The 21,706-nt window shown below is 44.6% G+C and overlaps 1 long non-coding RNA gene across 1 annotated transcript; it reads right to left on the bottom strand.

The window, feature by feature from the left end:
* Positions 1-11,067: 11,067 nt before the first annotated feature.
* LOC138680990 (uncharacterized) lies at positions 11,068-11,412 on the bottom strand. Its single transcript, XR_011321865.1, has 2 exons — positions 11,302-11,412; positions 11,068-11,196 (listed from the first exon to the last, which is right to left on the bottom strand). It is a non-coding gene; the product is annotated as an uncharacterized lncRNA (long non-coding RNA).
* Positions 11,413-21,706: the final 10,294 nt, after the last annotated feature.

Here is a 21,706-nt window from a genome sequence, read left to right as displayed (position 1 = left end):
CACTACTCCCCCTTTCCCTCTGCCTGCCAGTTCCTGATATGATATCTCGTGGCACTCTCTCTCCTTTACCCTATACCTGCAGGCCCTTTGGACACATTACGGCCACTCCTGTGTTCAATCCTTTTCTACCCGGGACAGCAGCCCCTACTGGTTATACTGACAGGTAGATATATTGTTCTATTGGTATACTAATCCAGATTTTAAGGTCCCCACTGTCATATTTATCATTATGTATAGTCGTAGTCACCCTCTCTGGTACCACACCACTTTGACACTATATATGATACCTGCGCCTCCCCTTTACCTGCATCTACAATAGACTCTACATTATTTACCATTCCATACTATGAGGCCGGTTACGACCGCTCACCACCTGTTCTGACTCACATATAATATCATCCGCCCCACACGTGTCTGGTATTTACCTTCATCTCATGGAGTGCTTAGTTAGTCATTTTGTTCCAATATAGATTATAACCTATAATCTTGTTACTGTGACAGGTCATGTCTTGTACGTAAGGGAGCACTTGCTTTTCCCACACTACTGCCACCTTTATGCGCTCATATCAAAGGACTAGAGGTAATACTTATATGGACTTTTACCGTGATCCTCTGTACTTATACTGTTGTTCTCTCGCCGTTCCTTTCCATATGACCTTGTTATTTTGTATTTTGCTGTGTATATATTCTCTCACCCTTCCCCCCCCCCCTTTTCTTTTACCTGTGGTTAGTTTATTTTGTATATATACTTCACGTGTACTGCTATGCCGTTTTCCATGTATATGACACTGTTATTTATACAGTTTCTTTGCCTTCCCAGTAACCCCATGAATAAGACCCGGGAGGGTCGAAACGTCGGGTTCATTGTCTACCTCTACCTATGTGGCAACCACCATTTTTTTGTATTATTTCTTTGAATAAAATTGGCATATACCTTTTTCAAGCACTATTCCAGTATTGAGTGTGCGGTAATTTTTCTCTACTAGTAACATAGTCAATAGCTTTGTAACTCTGATCGTTTTAAAAAAATATTAATTCCTGCTATTCCATTTGATTGGGCTAAAACTCTATGCCTTTAATGTCTCCTCCACCTCCCCCAATACATCCTACGTATCTCCGAGCAGTTATAAATAGTTTGGCTGAATGACCAGGACTAGGAAGACTTCTGGTGGTCCCAAACTTTTTCCATTTAAGGATTATGGAGGCCACTGTGCTCCTAGGAACTGTGAGTACTGCAGAATTCTGTTGTAACCTTGGCCAGATCTGAGCCTTGCCACAATTCTGTCTCTGAGCTCCTTGGCCGGTTCCTTTGACCTCATGATTCTCATTTGGTCTGACATGCACTGTGAGCTGTGAGGTCTTATATAGACAGGTGTGCGCCTTTCCAAATCAAGTCCTATCAGCTTAATTACACCCAGCTGGACTCCAATGGAGGAGTAGAACCATCTCAAGGAGGATCACAAGGAAAAGGACAGCACGTGACTTACATTTGAGTGTGTCTGAGCAAAGGGTCTGAAGACTTATGATCATGTGATATTTCAGTTTTTCTTTTTTATTAAATTTGCAAAAATTACTACATTTCTGTTTTTTCAGTCAAGAGGTGGTGCAGAGTGTACATTAATGAGAAAAAAATGAACTTTTCTTTTTGTATTAAAACCCACAATGACCGATATCGCTTATTTATCGTGCAGTTTTTCTGTTCTTGTGTGAAAGTTCCGGCACCAAAGGACGCACATCAACAAATCAAAGTCATGGATTATGTTTAATACTCCTTTACTTAGAGCCATCATATTCCACAACCCTAACAAACACTTTAAGATTTATGTAATATTAAACCTTTGTGCTCTGGTGTACGAGTTCCATATACATCGACATATTCTGCCCTGGAAGCACTTTATATGAAATTTCAACATTTATGGTAGCGCTGTTGTTACCCTATACAAAGTAGACCAGTCAGGCTGTGTCTTTGAGCCCTTCAATCTTCAGAGTTCAGTTTCCCATGATTTTTTTAATACATTTCAGTAAATTAATCTTATTATTATATGTATAAAAACGAGTGTATGTGTGTGTGTATCGACAATGATGTCATAATGGTTGCCATGACGATGATGATGTCATAATAGGTTGCAATGGTGAAGATGATGTCATAATGGGTATATGGGCGGAACTATGGGCTGGAGGATATGTATGATGGGAATATGGGCACAGGACAATGGGATGGAGGATATGTATGATGGGAATATAGGCGCAGGACAATGGGATGGAGGATATGTATGATGGGAATATAGGCACAGGACAATGGGATGGAGGATATGTATGATGGGAATATGGGCACAGGACTATGGGATGGAGGATATGTATGATGGGAATATGGGCACAGGACAATGGGATGGAGGATATGTATGATGGGAATATGGGCACAGGACTATGGGATGGAGGATATGTATGATGGGAATATGGGCACAGGACAATGGGATGGAGGATATGTATGATGGGAATATGGGCACAGGACTATGGGATGGAGGATATGTATGATGGGAATATAGGCACAGGACAATGGGATGGAGGATATGTATGATGGGAATATGGGCACAGGACTATGGGATGGAGGATATGTATGATGGGAATATGGGCACAGGACAATGGGATGGAGGATATGTATGATGGGAATATGGGCACAGGACTATGGGATGGAGGATATGTATGATGGGAATATAGGCATGGGACTATGGGATGGAGGATGTGCATGATGGGTATTTGGGCAAGGGACTATGGGATGGAGGTTATGTATGATGGGTATATGGGCAAGGGACTATGGGATGGAGGATATGTATGATGAGAATATGTGCACGGGACTATGGGATGGAGGTTATGTAGGATGGGTATATGGGCAAGGGACTATGGGATGGAGGTTATATAGGATGGGTATATGGGCAAGGGACTATGGGATGGAGGATATGTATGATGAGAATATGGGCACGGGACTATGGGATGGAGGATGTGTGATGGGTATATGGGCAAGGGACTATGGGATGGAGGATGTGTGATGGTATATGGGCACGGGACTATGGGATGTAGGATATGTATGATGGTATATGGGCACGGGACTATGGGATGGAGGATATGTATGATGAGAATATGGGCACGGGACTATGGGATGAAGGATGTGTGATGGGTATATGGGCAAGGGACTATGGGATGGAGGATGTGTATGATGGGTATATGAGCAAGGGACTATGGGATGGAGGATGTGTGATGGGTATATGGGCAAGGGACTATGGGATGGAGGATGTGTGATGGTATATGGGCAAGGGACTATGGGATGGAGGATATGTATGAAAGGAATATGGGCACGGGACTATGGGATGGAGGATGTGTGATGGGTATATAGGTAAGGGACTATGGGATGGCGGATGTGTATGATGGGTATATGGGCAAGGGACTATGGGATGGAGGATGTGCATGATGGGTATATGGGCAAGGGACTATGGGATGGAGGATATGTATGATGGGAATATGGGCATGGGACTATGGGATGGAGGATGTGTGATAGGTATATGGGCAAGGGACTATGGGATGGAGGATGTGTATGATGGGTATATGGGCAAGGGACTATGGGATGGAGGTTATGTAGGATGGGTATATGGGCAAGGTACTATGGGATAAAGGTTATGTAGGATGGGTATATGGGCAAGGGACTATGGGATGGAGGATGTGCATGATGGGTATATGGGCAAGAGACTATGGGATGGAGGTTATGTAGGATGGGTTAATGGGCAAGGGACTATGGGATGGAGGTTATGTAGGATGGGTATATGGGCAAGGGACTATGGGATGGAGGTTATGTAGGATGGGTATATGGGCAAGGGACTATGGGATGGAGGTTATGTAGGATGAGTATATGGGCAAGTGACTATGGGATGGAGGTTATGTAGGATGGGTATATGGGCAAGGGACTATGGGATGGAGGTTATGTAGGATGGGTATATGGGCAAAGGACTATGGGATGGAGGTTATGTAGGATGGGTATATGGGCAAGGGACTATGGGATAGAGGATGTGTATGATGGGTATAAGGGCACGGGATTATGGGATGGAGGATGTGCATGATGGGTATATGGGCAAGGGACTATGGGATGGAGGTTATGTAGGATGGGTATATGGGCAAGGGGCTATGGGATGGAGATTATGTAGGATGGGTATATGGGCACAGGACTATGGGATGGAGGATAGTCATTATAATTTATTATAACTAACCACAGTTACTTACTATGCCCGGGCAATGTCGGGCTCTTCAGCTAGTGCTTAATAAACTTGAATTTACATCAGCCAAGTAATATTAGCGATCTCTCTGACAGTCCAACGCTGAAGCAGGCAAGATCTGTACGTATCGCTGCTTACACCTCATGTAGACAGAGCATAAGCCTGAATTTCTCAATGTTACAGAGGAATATTACAGACCACTTTACTTTTATAAGTTTAGTATTCTTTGATATCTCATGATCACCACTTGGCCACAAATTTAGTTTTTTCACATTTTTTGCTGTTTTACCTTTCAGGAGGACTTTTGATTGCACTTACACAAATGTTTTATTTTACAGAATTAAATATGTCAGAAAGGTGGTATGAGGGAATAAGGTAATACAGTGGGTATGGAAAGTATTCAGGCCCCTTTAACATTTTTCACTCTTTGTTTCAATGCATTCATTGGTAAATTCAGAAAAGTTCTTTTTTTTCTTATTAATATACACTCTACACCCCATATCCTGGATGAAACCTTCCAACAAGACAATGACCCTAAGCACACAGCTAAAATAACAAAGGAGCGGCTTCAGAACAACTCTGTGACCATTCTTGACCGGCCCAGCCAGAGCCCTGACTTAAACCCAATGGAGCATCTCTGGAGAGACCTGAAAATGGCGTCCACCAAAGTTCACCATCCAACCTTCGGAACTGGAGAGGATTTGCCAGGAAGAATGGCCGAGGATCCCCAAATCCAGAGGTGAAAAACTTGTTGCATCATTCTCAAGAAGACTCCTGGCTGTACTGGCTCAAAAGGTGCTTCTCCTCAATACTGAGCAAAGGGGCTGAAGACTTATTATCATGTGATATTCCAGTTTTTATTTTTTAATAAATTTGCAAAAATTTCTACATTTCTGTTTTTTTCAGTCAAGATGGGGTGCAGAGTGCACATTAATGAGAAAAAAATGAACTTTTTTGAATTTACCAAACGGCTGAAATGAAACAAAGAGTGAAAAATGGAAAGGGGTCTCAATACTTTCCGTACCCACTGTATATTATTATTTCACCTGCATGGTGAATCCTTGTAAAAATATAAGAAGCACAATGTGCTGGAGTTTTTTTCTAGACTAAGAAAAAGCTAAATACATTTTTCTTAGAAAGTCTGGATTATTCCAAAATGGTATCAATAAGAAAACACATTTTGTTATACAAAAAATATATAGTGCTATTTAATAGCAGATAATGGTGATATTTTGGTTCTAAAATGAGAACCTTTCTCAAGCAATACACAAATGTGCAAGTGCAGAACTTATACCGCATATCAATTATCAAGAGTCTTACCAACTATAGGATAATAAAGAGCGTATCATAATTTATATAATATGACATGCATACAGTGTGTGACAATTCACTGCGCAGGAATATAGAGGATTCCAGTGGTCTTATTACAGGAATGACGCAACATTTTCATTGAAAGGTTCAATAAATAATCAAATGCCAGCTGTGCATAATTAATTATACCATGACTCACCCCATTAAATTTAGAAAAAAATGCCAATATCAGAAAAAGAACGGAATCTGCACTTTGTATATTATATGTACTATATATTACCACAACCTATTGAATATCATATATGTTTTATGAAATGTTCCCTAATTGTTTTATAACTCACAAATCAAGTATGTAAATGTATACACCTAGAAAAGGTGAACACTGACACTTGTTTGCTGCTTGAGAAAGGCTCACAATCCTGAGCTGTAACGTCGCCATTTTTAGCAATTAAATAGCCGCATATTTCCACCCTGAAATGGTGCGCTGCCTTCGTTATTTTGTCTGTATATGGAGGTTTGGTCATTGGAGGAACGGCACCCAGGAACGCTATCTGCATGTGCTGCTTTTCATTTTCTTTTCTCTAGATATATAATAGAAAATAGATAGATAATAGATAATAGATAGATAATAGATACTAGATATATAATACCAAATAGATAGATAATAGATAGATAATAGATGCTAGATATATAATACAAAATAGATAGATAATAGATGATAAATAGATAGATAATAGATAGAATAGATAATAGATAGATAATAGATAGATAATATAAAATAGATAGATAATAGATGATAAAAAGATAGATAATAGATAGAATAGATAATAGATAGATAATAGATAGATAATATAAAATAGATAGATAATAGATGATAGATAATAGATAGATAATAGATGATGGATAATAGATAGATAATAGATAGATAATAGATAATAGATAGATAAAAGATAGATAGATAATAGATATTAGATAATATATAGATAATAGATAATAGATAGATATTAGATGATAGATAATAGCTAGATAATAGATAATAGACAGATAATAGATAATAGATGATAGATAGATAATAGATATTAGATAATAGATAATAGAAAGATAATAGATAATAGATGATAGATAGATAATAGATATTAGATAATAGATAGATAATAGATAATAGATAGATAATAGATAATAGACAGATAATAGATAGATAATAGATAATTGATAATATATAGATAATAGACAATAGATATATAATAGATAATAGATAGATAATAGATAATAGATGATAGATAGATAATAGATGATAGATAATAGATAGATAATAGATAATAAATAGATAATAGATAATAGATAGATAATAGATAAATAATAGATAGATAATAGATAATAGATAGATAATAGATACAAAATAGTTACAGGTGCTTCTCACTAAATTTGGAAATCATCAAAAAGTGAATTTATTTCAGCTCTTCAATACAAAAAGTGAGTCTCCGGTACAGCGAATGTTCCTGTGCTCTCACGGAGAGTTACTTCCTTTTGTTTAAAAGGGTGAAAACAATTATTCAAGCTGAATTCATCTGTTTAATCTTTGCAGCATTAATTATGCCCCCTCAGCTCTCTTTGCTTTTTAACAGCAACAATAATCTACTATATAATTGTCTAAGGGTCACTTCCGTCTGTCTGTCCATCTTTCTGTCACAGATATTCATTGGTCGCGACCAATCAGCGACGGCCACAGTCCGATTAGTCCCTCCCTACTCCCCTGCAGTCAGTGCCTGGCGCCCGCTCCATACTCCCCGCAGTCACCGCTCACACAGGGTTAATGTCAACAGTAACGAACCGCGTTATGCCGCGGGTAACACACTCCGTTACTGCCGCTATTAACCCTGTGTGACCAAGTTTTTACTATTGATGCTGCCTATGCAGCGTCAATAGTAAAATGATCTAATGTTAAAAATAATTAAAACATTAAAAATCATCATATACTCACCTTCCGCCACATTTCCCGCTCCTCGCGACGCTCTGGCAATCGCTCCATGCAAGCGGCAGGTTCCGGTGGCAAGGATGGTATGCGACAAGTACCTGCCATGACGTCACGGTCATGTGACCGCGACATCATCATGGGTCCTGCGCTACCAACCCTGGGACCGGAAGCTGCCGAGTGCACCGCACACAGGTGACATGACTACAAGGGCTCCCTCGGAAGGGGAGTATATGTTTATTTTTTAACCTGTGATATATGTGGCTGGGCAATATACTACGTTACTGGCCAATATACTACGTCACTGGGCAATATACTACGTGGCTCTGTGCTGTATAATACGTAACTGGGCAATATACTACGTCACTGGGCAATATACTACGTGACTGGGCAATAAACTACATGGCTGGGCAATATACTACGTGATTGGGCAATATACTACGTGGCTGGGCAATATACCACGTCACTGGGCAATATACTACGTGACTGGGCAATATACTACGTGACTGGGCAATATACTACGTGATTGGGCAATATACTACGTGGCTGGGCAATATACCACGTCACTGGGCAATATACTACGTGACTGGGCAATATACTACGTGACTGGGCAATATACTACGTGACTGGGCAATATACTATGTGGCTGGGCAGTATACTATGTGTCTGGGCAATATACTACGTGGCTGGGCAATATACTACGTGACTGGGCAATATACTACGTTCCTGGGCAATATACTATGTGGCTCTGTGCTGTATACTACGTAACTGGGCAATATACTACGTGACTGGGCAATATACTACGTGACTGGGCAATATACTACGTGACTGGGCAATATACTACGTGGCTGGCCAATAAACTACGTGGACATGCATATTCTAGAATAACTGATGCGTTAGAATTGGGCCACCATCTAGTGAGCTATAAATCTCATTAGACTACTGCAACCAATCACTAGCCACAGTACGAGGCCAGAGATTGGCTGCAGTGGTTATCAGTAGTGTTGCTGCAGTGGTTATCAGTAGTGTTGAGCGATACCATCCGATACTTGAAAGTATCGGTATCGGATAGTATCGGCCGATACCCGAAAAGTATCGGATATCACCGATACCGATATCCGATACAAATACAAGTCAATGGGACACCAAGTATTGGAAGGTATCCTGATGGTTCCCAGGGTCTGAAGGAGAGGAAACTCTCCTTCAGGCCCTGGGATCCATATTAATGTGTAAAATAAAGAATTAAAATAAAAAATATTGATATATTCACCTCTCCGGCGGCCCCTGGACATCACCGCGGGTAACCGGCAGGCTTCTTTGTTTAAAATGAGCGCGTTTAGGACCTGAGAATGACGTCGCAGCTTCTGATTGGTCGCGTGCCGCTCATGTGACCGCCACGCGACCAATCAGAAGCCGCGACGTCATTTGCAGGTCCTAAATTCCTAGAATGAGGAGTTTAGTGCCTGAGAATGACGTCGCGGCTTGTGATTGGTCGCGTGGCGGTCACATGAGCGGCACGCGACCAATCAGAAGCCGCAACGTCTTTCTCAGGTCCTAAATGTGCTCATTTTAAACAAAGAAGCCTGCCGTTTACCAGCGGTGATGTCCAGGGGCCGCTGGAGAGGTGAATATATCAATATTTTTTATTTTAATTCTTTATTTTACACATCACTATGGATCCGATACCGATTCCCGATACCACAAAAGTATCGGAACTCGGTATCGGAATTCAGATACCGCAAGTATCGGCCGATACCCGATACTTGCGGTATCGGAATGCTCAACACTAGTTATCAGACATACACAGAATGTTGTCGTTGCAGTCAGCTATGCACAAGACCGGTGGAAAGGACTGTGGAAGCGGCACTAGAACCCCACGAAGGTTTATTTTCACAAAAAATTGTTCAGTCCATTCAACGTAGCCGGTGATCCTGTGATTTTATACATCTGGTCAGTGTTTTGGCAAAGGCTCCTTTCACTTCATTATTTCTCAAGCTGTAGATCAATGGATTTAGAAGGGGTGTCATAACGTAATAAATTAGAGAAATATATTTCAGATAAGGAGAGAAACTTCTCGCCTGCCCCATGTACATGGTCATACAGGTCCCATAGAACAGGACAACCAATGTAAGATGGGAAGCGCAGGTGGAGAAGGCTTTAGATCTTCCTTGTGAAGAATGGATCTGTAATATAGAAATTATGATACAAATATAAGAGATAATTATAAAAACAGGAGCTACCAAAAGTGTAAAAAATCCTGAAACAACAATAACTAATTTGTAAAAGAAGATGTCACCACACGCCAACTCTAGGATCAACAAGGCCTCGCAATAGAAATGATTCAGTTGATTTTCATTACAGAATTCAAAAGGACGCAATATGACGGGGAACAATGACATAAATATGTTTGCTGACCACATACTGATAGTGATGTTCCTACACACCCTCCAGCTCATAATGGTGGTGTAATATAAGGGGAAGCATATAGCGATGTACCGGTCATAGGCCATCACCGCCAGTAATACACACTCGATCCCTGCCAAGATAAGGCCGATGCTCATCTGTGTCAAGCACATAAGGACAGAAATTCTTCGACGCTTTGATAAAACATCAAAGAGGAACCTTGGAAGAGCATTTGATGAATAGAACAAATCAAGGAAAGACAAATTACAGAGGAAATAATACATCGGAGTGTGTAACTGAGGACTGACGATCACGGTGAAGATTAGGAATCCGTTCCCCAACATGGTCATTATGTAAATGATAAAGAACAAAATAAAAAGGAAGATGCAAATCTGGAAATTCCAGGAAAAGCCAATCAGGATAAATTCTGTAACAAGGGTCTTATTTCCAAGATCCATGATGGAAGTCACATTATCTGTTTTTTCAGGTATATCGTGAAAAAAATGGAAGGTGCGTTGTGCTCGGAAGTAAATTGTTTACTTCAGTTCTCTACAGTTATAAAAAGATTATAGTTTCTCTGATAATAATTAACTTTAGGTTATCAGCCAGAAGATTTTTGATTGTTTAAGTAATTGTAACTGCAGCTCAGCTCCTTTTCAATTTAATAATAACCCCTTAATAACCTTTAACTTTCGTTTTTTATTTTTAAGATTCTTAAGTGTTTGTTTTATGAAATCTTGATTTTTCCAGCAGTACAATATAATGGGGACTGTGAGTGAAACTCAAACACTAGATTAAAGATGAATTTTATAAAACGTTGACAAAATATTAACAGGACATAACGTTAGAGAACTAAGACAATAGGGCAATTGTTCATCTACTAAATATGTTGATTATATGGATAAATGATTGATCAGATACGAAGAAAGAACAATTCAGGAACCAAGAATCATGACAGATGGACGTCTGAGATAGAAATGACTACACAATAGAAATCACAAGTTATGTAATGTCCACGGAAAGACAAAGATAGATCTAGTTTCACATTTCCAATTAAACTTCTTAAGATGCAGAAGGACCAGAAAGACAAACGGTTGATCATAAAAAGTTGAGACTCACCTGGAATGTACGATATTAGAGTTTCCTGCAAAACTCTCCTCTGTGGCATCTACCGGTATGTTAGATTTACACTAGGGAAGAATATAGGCAGATTGTATCTACAATAACAAAACAGGAGATCTGGGAAAGCTGAAAAGAGAGAAACGAAGACAAAAAATTATTTAAAACAAAATTAATATTTGAATTATATTTTACATTTCACTTATTTCACTTTGGTTTAATTTACACAGGAACCTTGTGATGACGTCTAGATGATAATAATGTAGGAAATCCTGAATAATACAAACATCAGCAATAAAAGACAGGTATTTATGCAGATTTATAAAGAGTTAAAGTAATAAATTATATCTTCATCATGTAATGTTTGTTCGGCTTCTTCGTTCTCTGGCTTTACTCCTAAAGCGGCTTTTTATAATCATTTTCCGGGAGTCAACCTTAAAGCACCAGGGAATAGTGGGCGCAACAGTCATTAGTTTTGTAATAATTTGTTTTAGTTTCATCATTTCGCCCATCTAAATAATATAATGCTTTACACATAAATCTCATAAAGACAATGCAAAATATGTATTTCAGGATTCAAGTTTTTGAAGTTTTTCATGAATGGTAATTAAGATTAAGACAATGTTCCCTCCCAACACTGTTATAACGGCTACACAACAGATAGGAAGTGCGGTCATGTGGAAACAGGAGCCAAAGAGCTGTAGGGGTCTGGACTGGTACAGGATTATGTCACGGTTCTGTCTGTATCTGGTTTTCGGTGTGACAATGCATATGTTTGCTTTTACCCTTTACTCTTTTCCCCCTAATTTGAGCTGAGATACTGTTGGCTGTTATCTGGATGGAGCCTTCTCAGTTCCCTGCTCTGCTGCGCAGCCGTACATGGTGGTTGGACCTTTTCTATTGCATGACCTTCCTTATGTGCGGTCCCTGGTTGCCGCTGTGGAAGCTGTCCACGCGTTGTGAGGTCATTTACAGCTGGTGCATGACTTTCCACGTGTGTCAGTGCGTGCAGTCACAGCCTTGTACCCTAAGCCACAGTTCCTACACTGATTGTGCTTTAATGGTTTCTGTTTGTGCTTAGGACATGCGCGGCCACACCTCCCCTGCTTTTATCAGGGTTAGGGTGTCTACTTGAAATGCTGTCCCCAGCCAATTGCTGAGGGGCAGCTCCTATATAAAGGTCCCCTGCCCTATGGGCAGGGCCTGAGCTACTCACAAAGCTCCTGAACTTTGCTATGTGTGTTTGTGTTCCTGCACCTCTCCTGTCTATGTTTTGGTACCAAAGTCCTTGCCTTGATTCCTGTTTTGTCCTGTTCTGGTGCCTGTCCTAAAGGCGGTATATACAGGCCCGAATCCTTGATCCTGAACCTGTCTGAACTGTGTCTGCTGTGATTATGTTCCTGGAATCCCTCTACATCTAGAGCCTCACTCCCAGTGACTTTGAGTCTCTTGAAACCGGTGTTTCTGCTGAGCATCTACTGCTCTGTGCTCTGAGTACCATGCGGTGTTAATCCTGTCTGGCTCACGTCCAGTACGGTGGTGCTTGCACCATCACGCTTGAATTCCTTCCTAGGTCCGATGCCCGGAGCCTGACGACTGCAGTCTGGAACCTGATGACCACTGCATGGAGCTTGGGGCCTGATAATGGGTGTTGCCTTTAGGTCATGTCGGATGCCCGGAACCGAACGACTCCTGTCTGATGTCTACCGGTGACCCTGGGTCCAGACGTCCTGATGTCCTGTCTGTACCCTGAGGTCCTGCCTGTGTCCTGATGACCTCATGGACCCTGATGTCCTGACGTTCTCGTGTGTCCTGATATCTTACCTGCATCCTGATGACCTCGTGTTCCCTGATATCCTGATGTCCTTCCTGTGTTCGATGTCCTGATGTAACTGATGACCTGGGCTGCCACGCCAGTGTCCCAGCTGATTACCTGGGCTGCCATGCCAGTGTCCCAGATTTCTATCTGGCATTCCTGTGTCCTGATGCCCTGCCTGTGTCCTGACAAGTAGCATGCAGAAGTCAACCGTAAATACATCTACTATGCCCATACCATCATAGGTACAACTGTATGTACTCATGTGGTAAATAATATCAGATCAGAATTTACACAGTGTGCAGAATTATCAGGAAACAAGTATTTTGACCAGAGCCTTGTTTATATGCAGATTTTCCCATTATAAAGCTGTATAAATGTGAATGATAATTGGATGATGCAGATCAGGTGATGTGTATTTGTGTAATGAGGGGGTGTGGCCTCAGGAGGCCCCACCCATTATCAGGGTGTACAGAATTATTAACAGCTTGTTTTGCTAAACAAATTTGGCAAATAAAAGAGATTTAACTGACTCTGAAAAGTTAGAAATTGTTTAAAGTCTTACAGAGGACACAGCACTCTTGAAATTGCTAAGATATTGTGAGGCTATCACAAAATTATAAGAACTTGATAAATATGTTGAGAAACATTAACTGCAAAGATTTGAGAAGAATGAGACATGACTAGTGTTGAGCATTCCGATACTGCAAGTATTGGGTATCGGCCGATACTTGCTGTATCGGAATTTTGATACCGAGTTCCGATATTTTTGTGATATTGGAAATTAGTATCGGAGTGTGCGGTGCGTATGGTTCCAAGGGTCTGGAGGAGAGGAAACTCTCCTTCAGGCCCTGTGATCCATATTAATGTAAAAAATAAAGAATAAAAATAAAACATATGGCTATACTCACCCCTCCGAAGGACCCTGGCTGTCACCACTGCGAGTGTCCACCTCCGTTCCTGAGAATGTAGTGAGTGAAGGACCTTCGATGACGTCGCGGTCAGGTGAGCGGTCACATGAGCGTTCAGGTGAGCGGTCACGTGAGCGGTCAGGTGACTGGTCACCTGATTGCGACGTCATCGAAGGTCCTTCACTCACAGCATTCTTAAGGACGGAGTCTGACGCTTGCAGCGGTGACAGCCAGGGTTCTTCGGAGGGGTGAGTATAGCCATATTTTTTATTTTTATTCTTTATTTTTTACATTAATATGGATCCCAGGGCCTGAAGGAGAGTTTCCTCTCCTTCAGACCCTGGGAACCATTGAGGCTACCTTCCGATATTTGTGTCCCATTTACTTGTATTGGTATCGGAACTCGGTATCGGCGAGATCCGATAGTTTGCCGGTATCGGCCGATACCATCCGATACCGATACTTGCAAATATTGGAACGTATCGCTCAACACTAGACATTACGCAACAAAGAAGCCATTATCCTCCAGTGCTGTCATATTCCAGAGCTGGAGTCTCCCAGGAGGCCAGAAGTACAAGGTGTTCAGTGCTCAGAAACATGGCCGAGGTGAGGGGGCTGAGCCCAACCACCACTGAGCAAGACACAAGTACAGGGTGTTCAGTGCTCAGAGGCACGGCCGAGGTGAGGAGGCTGAGCCCAACCACCACTGAGCAAGACACAAGTACAGGGTGTTCAGTGCTCAGAGGCACGGCTGAAGTGAGGAGGCTGAGCCCGACCACCACTGAGCAAGACACAGAAGTACAAGGTGTTCAGTGCTCAGAGACACGCTGAAGTGAGGGAGCTGAGCCTGATCATCCTTGAGCAAGACACAGAAGAGAAACATCAAGAGTGGACCAAGAAATTTATGTAGACAGATTTTCAAAGGTTTTAAGGACTGATGAAATGAGAGTGACTCCTGATGGAGTGGATGGATGAGATGTAAGTGGATCAGTCCTGGGCACAGCAAAGTGAAGTTGGGCACTGCTGTGTACTGGAATTATTAAAGATGAGCTAGTTAGTCCTTTTCGGGATGAAGATGGAATTAAAATCACCTTCCATACCTAATGTCAGTTTTTAGAATACACTTTTTTTCGGCAGTGGAGCAGGAAGAAGTCTTTGTCTCTCCTGAAAACCAGGATTGTTCTGCAGGACTAGACTCCATCGCAGGATCAAAGTCTGGTGCTCGGGACCAGTGAAAGCCTTAAAGACGGAGAATAATGACTAGTGATGAGCGAGTCTCTCCTGAAAACCAGGATTGTTCTGCAGGACTAGACTCCATTGCTGGATCAAAGTCTGGTGCTCAGGACCAGTGAAGGTCTTAAAGACGGAGAATAATGACTAGTGATGTGCGAACGCGCTCGCCACTACTCGTTACTCGCCCGAGTATCACTGCACTCCGTGTACTCGGCGAGCACCGAGCATTTCCGGAATTACTCGGCAGGAACTGGTGTCTCCACCCAGCATTTTTGGCGGACTTTAGAGACCCAATCACGCTGCAGGGATTGTCTGCCAGGCCATGAAACACCGCAGCCATTTTTGTTGTGTTCGTGCAGTGATTGGCTTGGCCTCACAGCATCATCCCGAGTATAAGAGACCTGGTGCCGCCCTGCTGGCCTCATTCATCTCTGGATTCAGCGAGTGTAGGGAGAGTTGGTGCCGAGATAGGGTCAGAATCGAGCTTCTAAGGCCATGTTCACACGTTGAGGATTTTGCCATGGCTCCGCAGCGTTTTTGACGCTGCGGATCTGCAGCAGCTTCCCATGAGGTTTACAGTACCATGTAAACCTATGGAAAACCAAATCCGCTGTGCACATGCTCCGGAAAAAAATGCACAGAAATGTAGCATTGTATTTTCCGCAGCATCTCAATTCTTTGTGCGATTCTGCAGCGTTTCTGCACCTATTGACTTGCAGAGTCGGGAACATCCGCAGCAAAACCGCAGATGTAAAAAAGATCTGCGGTTTAGCAACATGTCCACATTCCCTTTAAGGGTGGAAACATTTTTCCACATTTTTCTGTACGGAGGTAGTGCATTCAATTGTGCAATTAATACTCAAGTAAATTAATAACTTTATAACAACAGCAGGCCATTGCCGAGGAGACCGATTCTGGGCGCAGGAAACGCACCCCCGAATATAGTCCCCGACATCATGGACCATATGTGGCCACCAGTACGTTCTCACCAAAAGCTCGGATGTCCTTTTGGTCCCAAATTGCCCACCCACTCTGGATGAGTGAGCCCAAGAAAGAACCTCCAGTCTCAAATTCGCTGGCACGAAAGTCTTGCCCAGGGGCACAGACTCTAGCGAAACCGGAGCTACAGTTTTCAGGCTCTCAGAAGGGACAATAAGCCGAGGCTCCTCCTCCTCCTCCTCAGATGACACTACGAAGCAGGAGAGAGCGTCGGCACGAATGTTCTTCTCCTCGGAGAGAAAATGAAGAGTAAAATAAAACTGGGAGAAGAACAGGGACCATCTAGAATGGCAAGAATTCAGCCGCTGGGCCGTCTGTAGATATACTAAGTTTTTGTGGTCAGTGAAAACCTGGAAGGGAAAGCGAGCTCCCTCCAAGAGATGTCTCCACTCTGAGAAAGCCAACTTCATGGCTAGCAACTCCCTGTCCCCGATGGAATAATTCCTCTCCGCCGGTGTGAAGGTCTTGGAGAAGAAGAAGCAAGGATGCTTCCAACCTTGAACATCCTTTTGGAAAAGGACTGCTCCAGCACCAACGGATGAGGCATCCACCTCCATAATAAATGGCTTATCTACATCAGGGCGATGTAGAATGGGAGCGCTAGCGAAGTGTGACTTAACCGAGAGGAAGGCCTTGGAGACATCCTCCGACCACAACTTGGGATTTGCTCCCTTCTTGGTGAGGGCAACCAAGGGAGCTACCAAAGTTGAGAAGTATGGGATAAACTGACGATAGTAATTAATGAACCCCATAAAGCGCTGCACCACTTTAAGTGAATGGGGTTCCTGCCAGTCCATCACAGCCTGTAGCTTGGCAGGATCCATAGCCAAAACCTGGGCAGAGATGATATAACCAAGGAAAGGCAAGGACTCCTGCTCAAACACACACTTCTCCAACTTGGTGTAGAGGGAGTTTGCCCATAAGAGGTCAAAGACTTTGCGAACATCTCTCCGATGGGAGTCAATATCTGGAGAGTAGATGAGAATATCATCCAGATAGACTATGACCGAGGTGGTGAGCATATCCCGGAAGATGTCGTTCACAAAGTCTTGGAAAACGGCTGGGGCATTACAGAGCCTGAAGGGCATCACCAGATATTCATAGTGCCCATCCCTGGTGTTAAAAGCCGTCTTCCATTCTTCCCCCTCACGGATGCGAATATGGCACCCCGCAGATCTAATTTTGTAAATACCCTTGCTCCCTGAAGCCTATCAAAAAGCTCAGATATCAGGGGTAGTGGGTACTTATTCTTAATGGTGATGGCGTTAAGACCCCTGTAGTCTATGCATGGACGTAAGTCTCCACTCTTCTTCTGCACAAAGAAGAGCCCAGCCCCTGCAGGTAACATTGACTTCCTAATGAATCCTCTTGCCAGATTCTCTTGGATGTACTGAGACATTGCCTCTGTCTCCGGGAGAGATAACGGATAGACTCGACCCCGGGGAGGCTCAGCATCAGTCAAGAGGTCAATAGGACAGTCATATGGGCGGTGAGGCGGAAGGGTCTCTGCAGCCCTTTTGGAGAACACGTCCCCATAGGGCCAATAGTGCTTGGTGAGAGAGGAAAGATCTGCGGGTACCTCTGTTGTAGCAACCTGAACGCACTCCCTCTGACATCTACCCTCACAGAATTTACTCCATCCCAAAATTCTACCTGTGGACCACTCTATATGAGGAGAATGATAGCGTAGCCATGGTATCCCCAACAGGACCTCATCAATTCCCTCAGGAATGACTAATAGAGAGCTAATCTCCTGATGTGATGGAGACACAGAAAGAGTGAAAGGAATGGTTTGGTGGGTAATCTGAGAGGGTAGTGTCGACCCATTTACCACTCGAACGGTTACTGGTTTGGTGAGCATCACCAGGGGTATTGCGTGACGCTGGGCGAAAGTGGATTACATAAAATTACCCTCCGCCCCAGAGTCCACGCATACCTCTACCATAAGAGTGGATGGGCCTATGGTAATTGTCCCCTTGAAGGACAACTTAGAGGCAAACGTCGCCGTGTCTAGTGTACCTCCTCCAACTGCCACTAGACGCTGACTTTTCCTCGACCGCTGAGGACTAGTGTTGAGCGATACCTTCCGATATCGGAAAGTATCGGTATCGGTTTGGATCGACCGATATTCAAAAAATATCGGATATCGCCGATACCGATACCCGATCCCAATGCAAGTCAATGGGACCAAAATATCGGAATTAAAATAAACCCTTTCTTTCCTTGTAGGTTCATTCTACATGAAGGAAAACAACTAAGAATAATGTAGGATGTATGGGGGAGGTGGCGGAGACATTAAAGGCAATGAGGATTAGTCCAATCAAATAGAATAGCATGATTTTTTTTTTTTTTAAAGACGTTCGGATTGAAAAAGATATTGACTATGTAAATTTTTTTTTATTTTGTCAGATATTGATGTTTCACTATTCCACGACCTTCCCCTTCTTTTTTTTCCTTTTCCCACACTTTCATCTTCATCATCATCAGCATCTTTGACATCAACTTCTTCACCTTATTCATCTTCTTCTTCATCTTCTACCTATTTTTTTTTTTTATTACATTCTTCATATTCATTTTCTTCAACTATTATTATTCTTCCTATTCTACATATTCTTTTTATTCCACTGTTATTATTCTTCCTATTCTACTTCTTCATCATATTCTCATTTGTGACAGGCATTCCCGTAGTTGTTATCTATAAAAGTTGGAAGATTACACCTTCCGTTCTGCCAGTCACAAAAGTTACATTTGTCCGCGTTCAGTTTGGCCTGCAGCATCAGGCTTTATCCAGGGGCACCACGAGGAGGAACGGACTCACCCCCATACACTGCTTAGTCTTCTTCTGCATATAATTTAGATAATATCTTTTGCTCTGATATTAAGTCTTATGCGTAATGTTCTTCTGCTCTTTGTTCTGCAGCCTCTTGTTCTTCTGCTTCTCGGTCTTCCATGTCGTCGTCTCCAGGGTCGTCGTCTTCAGTGTCGTCATCTCCGCCGTCGTCGTCTCCGCCGTCGTCGTCTCCGTCGTCGTCTCCGCCGTCGTCGTCGTCGTCGTCATCGGGGTGGTCTTCCGGGTCGTCGTCGTCGTCGTCATCGGGGTGGTCTTCCGGGTCGTCGACTTTAGGGTCTTAAACTTGGAAATGTAGCAGAAGGTACAAGAAGGCTGAGAAAATGCCAAGAACCAGCTGATGGAACTGGAACTCGGATGGCTACCCGAAGGTTCAAGAGCCTATGGAACTACCGAGGACCAGCTGATGTTACTGGAACCCGGTTACTAAGCAGGAGGTACCCGTGCTAAAAAGCACTACCAAGGACCGCCTGACGTTGGCGGAACTCGGATACCCAGAAGGAGGCACCTAAGCCAAAGGCTATGCCCGGAACCAGCTGACGGTACTGGAACCAGGATGGGGAGCAGAAGGTACAAGAGCAAAAGACACTGCCGAGAACCAGCTGACGGTGCTGGAACCAGGTGGTGGACCCGAAGGCCCACAGGAGAGGAGAGAACAGCTAGGCTGCAAGGCAGCCGCAGTTACCGAACCCCAACAGTCCTACAGGGGGAGCTGGGCCTACTGGCACTACAGAACCAGCCTTGACTACCAGTTCACGCAGCCCACATAGGAAGCTCCTAAACTGGAGGCACCCTGGAGTTGGCTAACTCGACCGCACCACGACGGGGCAAGCATAGGCGTCTCAGTGAAGTTGACACAACCCGGAAACAGCTGACGGTGCTGAAACCAGGCTTGGCACGAGGGAGTACCTGTGACAAGAACACTGCCGAGAACCAGCTGGCGGTGCTGGAACCCGGATGCGTTGCCCCAGTGTGCAAGAGCCAATGGCACGACTGAGGACCAGCTGACGGTGCTGGAACCCGGTTACTAAGCTGTAGGTGCCCGCGCTTAAAAGCACTACCAAGGACCGCCTGGCGTTGGCGGAACTCGGATACCCAGGAGGAGGCACCTAAGCCAAAGGCTCGGCCCGGAACCAGCTGACGGTGCTGGAACCAGGTGGTGGACCCGAAGGTCCACAGGAGAGGAGAGAACAGCTAGGCCGCGAGGCAGCCGCAGTTACCGAACCCCAACAGTCCTACAGGGGGAGCTGGGCCTACTGGCACTACAGAACCAGCCTTGACTACCAGTTCACGCAGCCCACATAGGAAGCTCCTAAACTGGAGGCACCCTGGAGTTGGCTAACTCGACCGCAACACGACGGGGCAAGCATAGGCGTCTCAGTGAAGTTGACACAACCCGGAAACAGCTGACGGTGCTGAAACCAGGCTTGGCACGAGGGAGTACCTGTGACAAGAACACTGCCGAGAACCAGCTGGCGGTGCTGGAACCCAGATGCGTTGCCCCAGTGTGCAAGAGCCAATGGCACGACTGAGGACCAGCTGACGGTGCTGGAACCCGGTTACTAAGCTGTAGGTGCCCGCGCTTAAAAGCACTACCAAGGACCGCCTGGCGTTGGCGGAACTCGGATACCCAGGAGGAGGCACCTAAGCCAAAGGCTCGGCCCGGAACCAGCTGACGGTGCTGGAACCAGGTGGTGGACCCGAAGGCCCACAGGAGAGGAGAGAACAGCTAGGCCGCGAGGCAGCCGCAGTTACCGAACCCCAACAGTCCTACAGGGGGAGCTGGGCCTACTGGCACTACAGAACCAGCCTTGACTACCAGTTCACGCAGCCCACATAGGAAGCTCCTAAACTGGAGGCACCCTGGAGTTGGCTAACTCGACCGCACCACGACGGGGCAAGCATAGGCGTCTCAGTGAAGTTGACACAACCCGGAAACAGCTGACGGTGCTGAAACCAGGCTTGGCACGAGGGAGTACCTGTGACAAGAACACTGCCGAGAACCAGCTGGCGGTGCTGGAACCCGGATGCGTTGCCCCAGTGTGCAAGAGCCAATGGCACGACCGAGGACCAGCTGACGGTGCTGGAACCCGGTTACTAAGCTGTAGGTGCCCGCGCTTAAAAGCACTACCAAGGACCACCTGGCGTTGGCGGAACTCGGATACCCAGGAGGAGGCACCTAAGCCAAAGGCTCGGCCCGGAACCAGCTGACGGTGCTGGAACCAGGTGGTGGACCCGAAGGTCCACAGGAGAGGAGAGAACAGCTAGGCCGCGAGGCAGCCGCAGTTACCGAACCCCAACAGTCCTACAGGGGGAGCTGGGCCTACTGGCACTACAGAACCAGCCTTGACTACCAGTTCACGCAGCCCACATAGGAAGCTCCTAAACTGGAGGCACCCTGGAGTTGGCTAACTCGACCGCACCACGACGGGGCAAGCATAGGCGTCTCAGTGAAGTTGACACAACCTGGAAACAGCTGACGGTGCTGAAACCAGGCTTGGCACGAGGGAGTACCTGTGACAAGAACACTGCCGAGAACCAGCTGGCGGTGCTGGAACCCGGATGCGTTGCCCCAGTGTGCAAGAGCCAATGGCACGACCGAGGACCAGCTGACGGTGCTGGAACCCGGTTACTAAGCTGTAGGTGCCCGCGCTTAAAAGCACTACCAAGGACCGCCTGGCGTTGGCGGAACTCGGATACCCAGGAGGAGGCACCTAAGCCAAAGGCTCGGCCCGGAACCAGCTGACGGTGCTGGAACCAGGTGGTGGACCCGAAGATCCACAGGAGAGGAGAGAACAGCTAGGCCGCGAGGCAGCCGCAGTTACCGAACCC

Source organism: Ranitomeya imitator, chromosome 5 (genome assembly GCF_032444005.1).
Source record: "Ranitomeya imitator isolate aRanImi1 chromosome 5, aRanImi1.pri, whole genome shotgun sequence".
In the NCBI taxonomy this organism is placed as follows: domain Eukaryota; kingdom Metazoa; phylum Chordata; class Amphibia; order Anura; family Dendrobatidae; genus Ranitomeya; species Ranitomeya imitator.
This window is presented reverse-complemented; position numbering and strand designations above follow the sequence as displayed.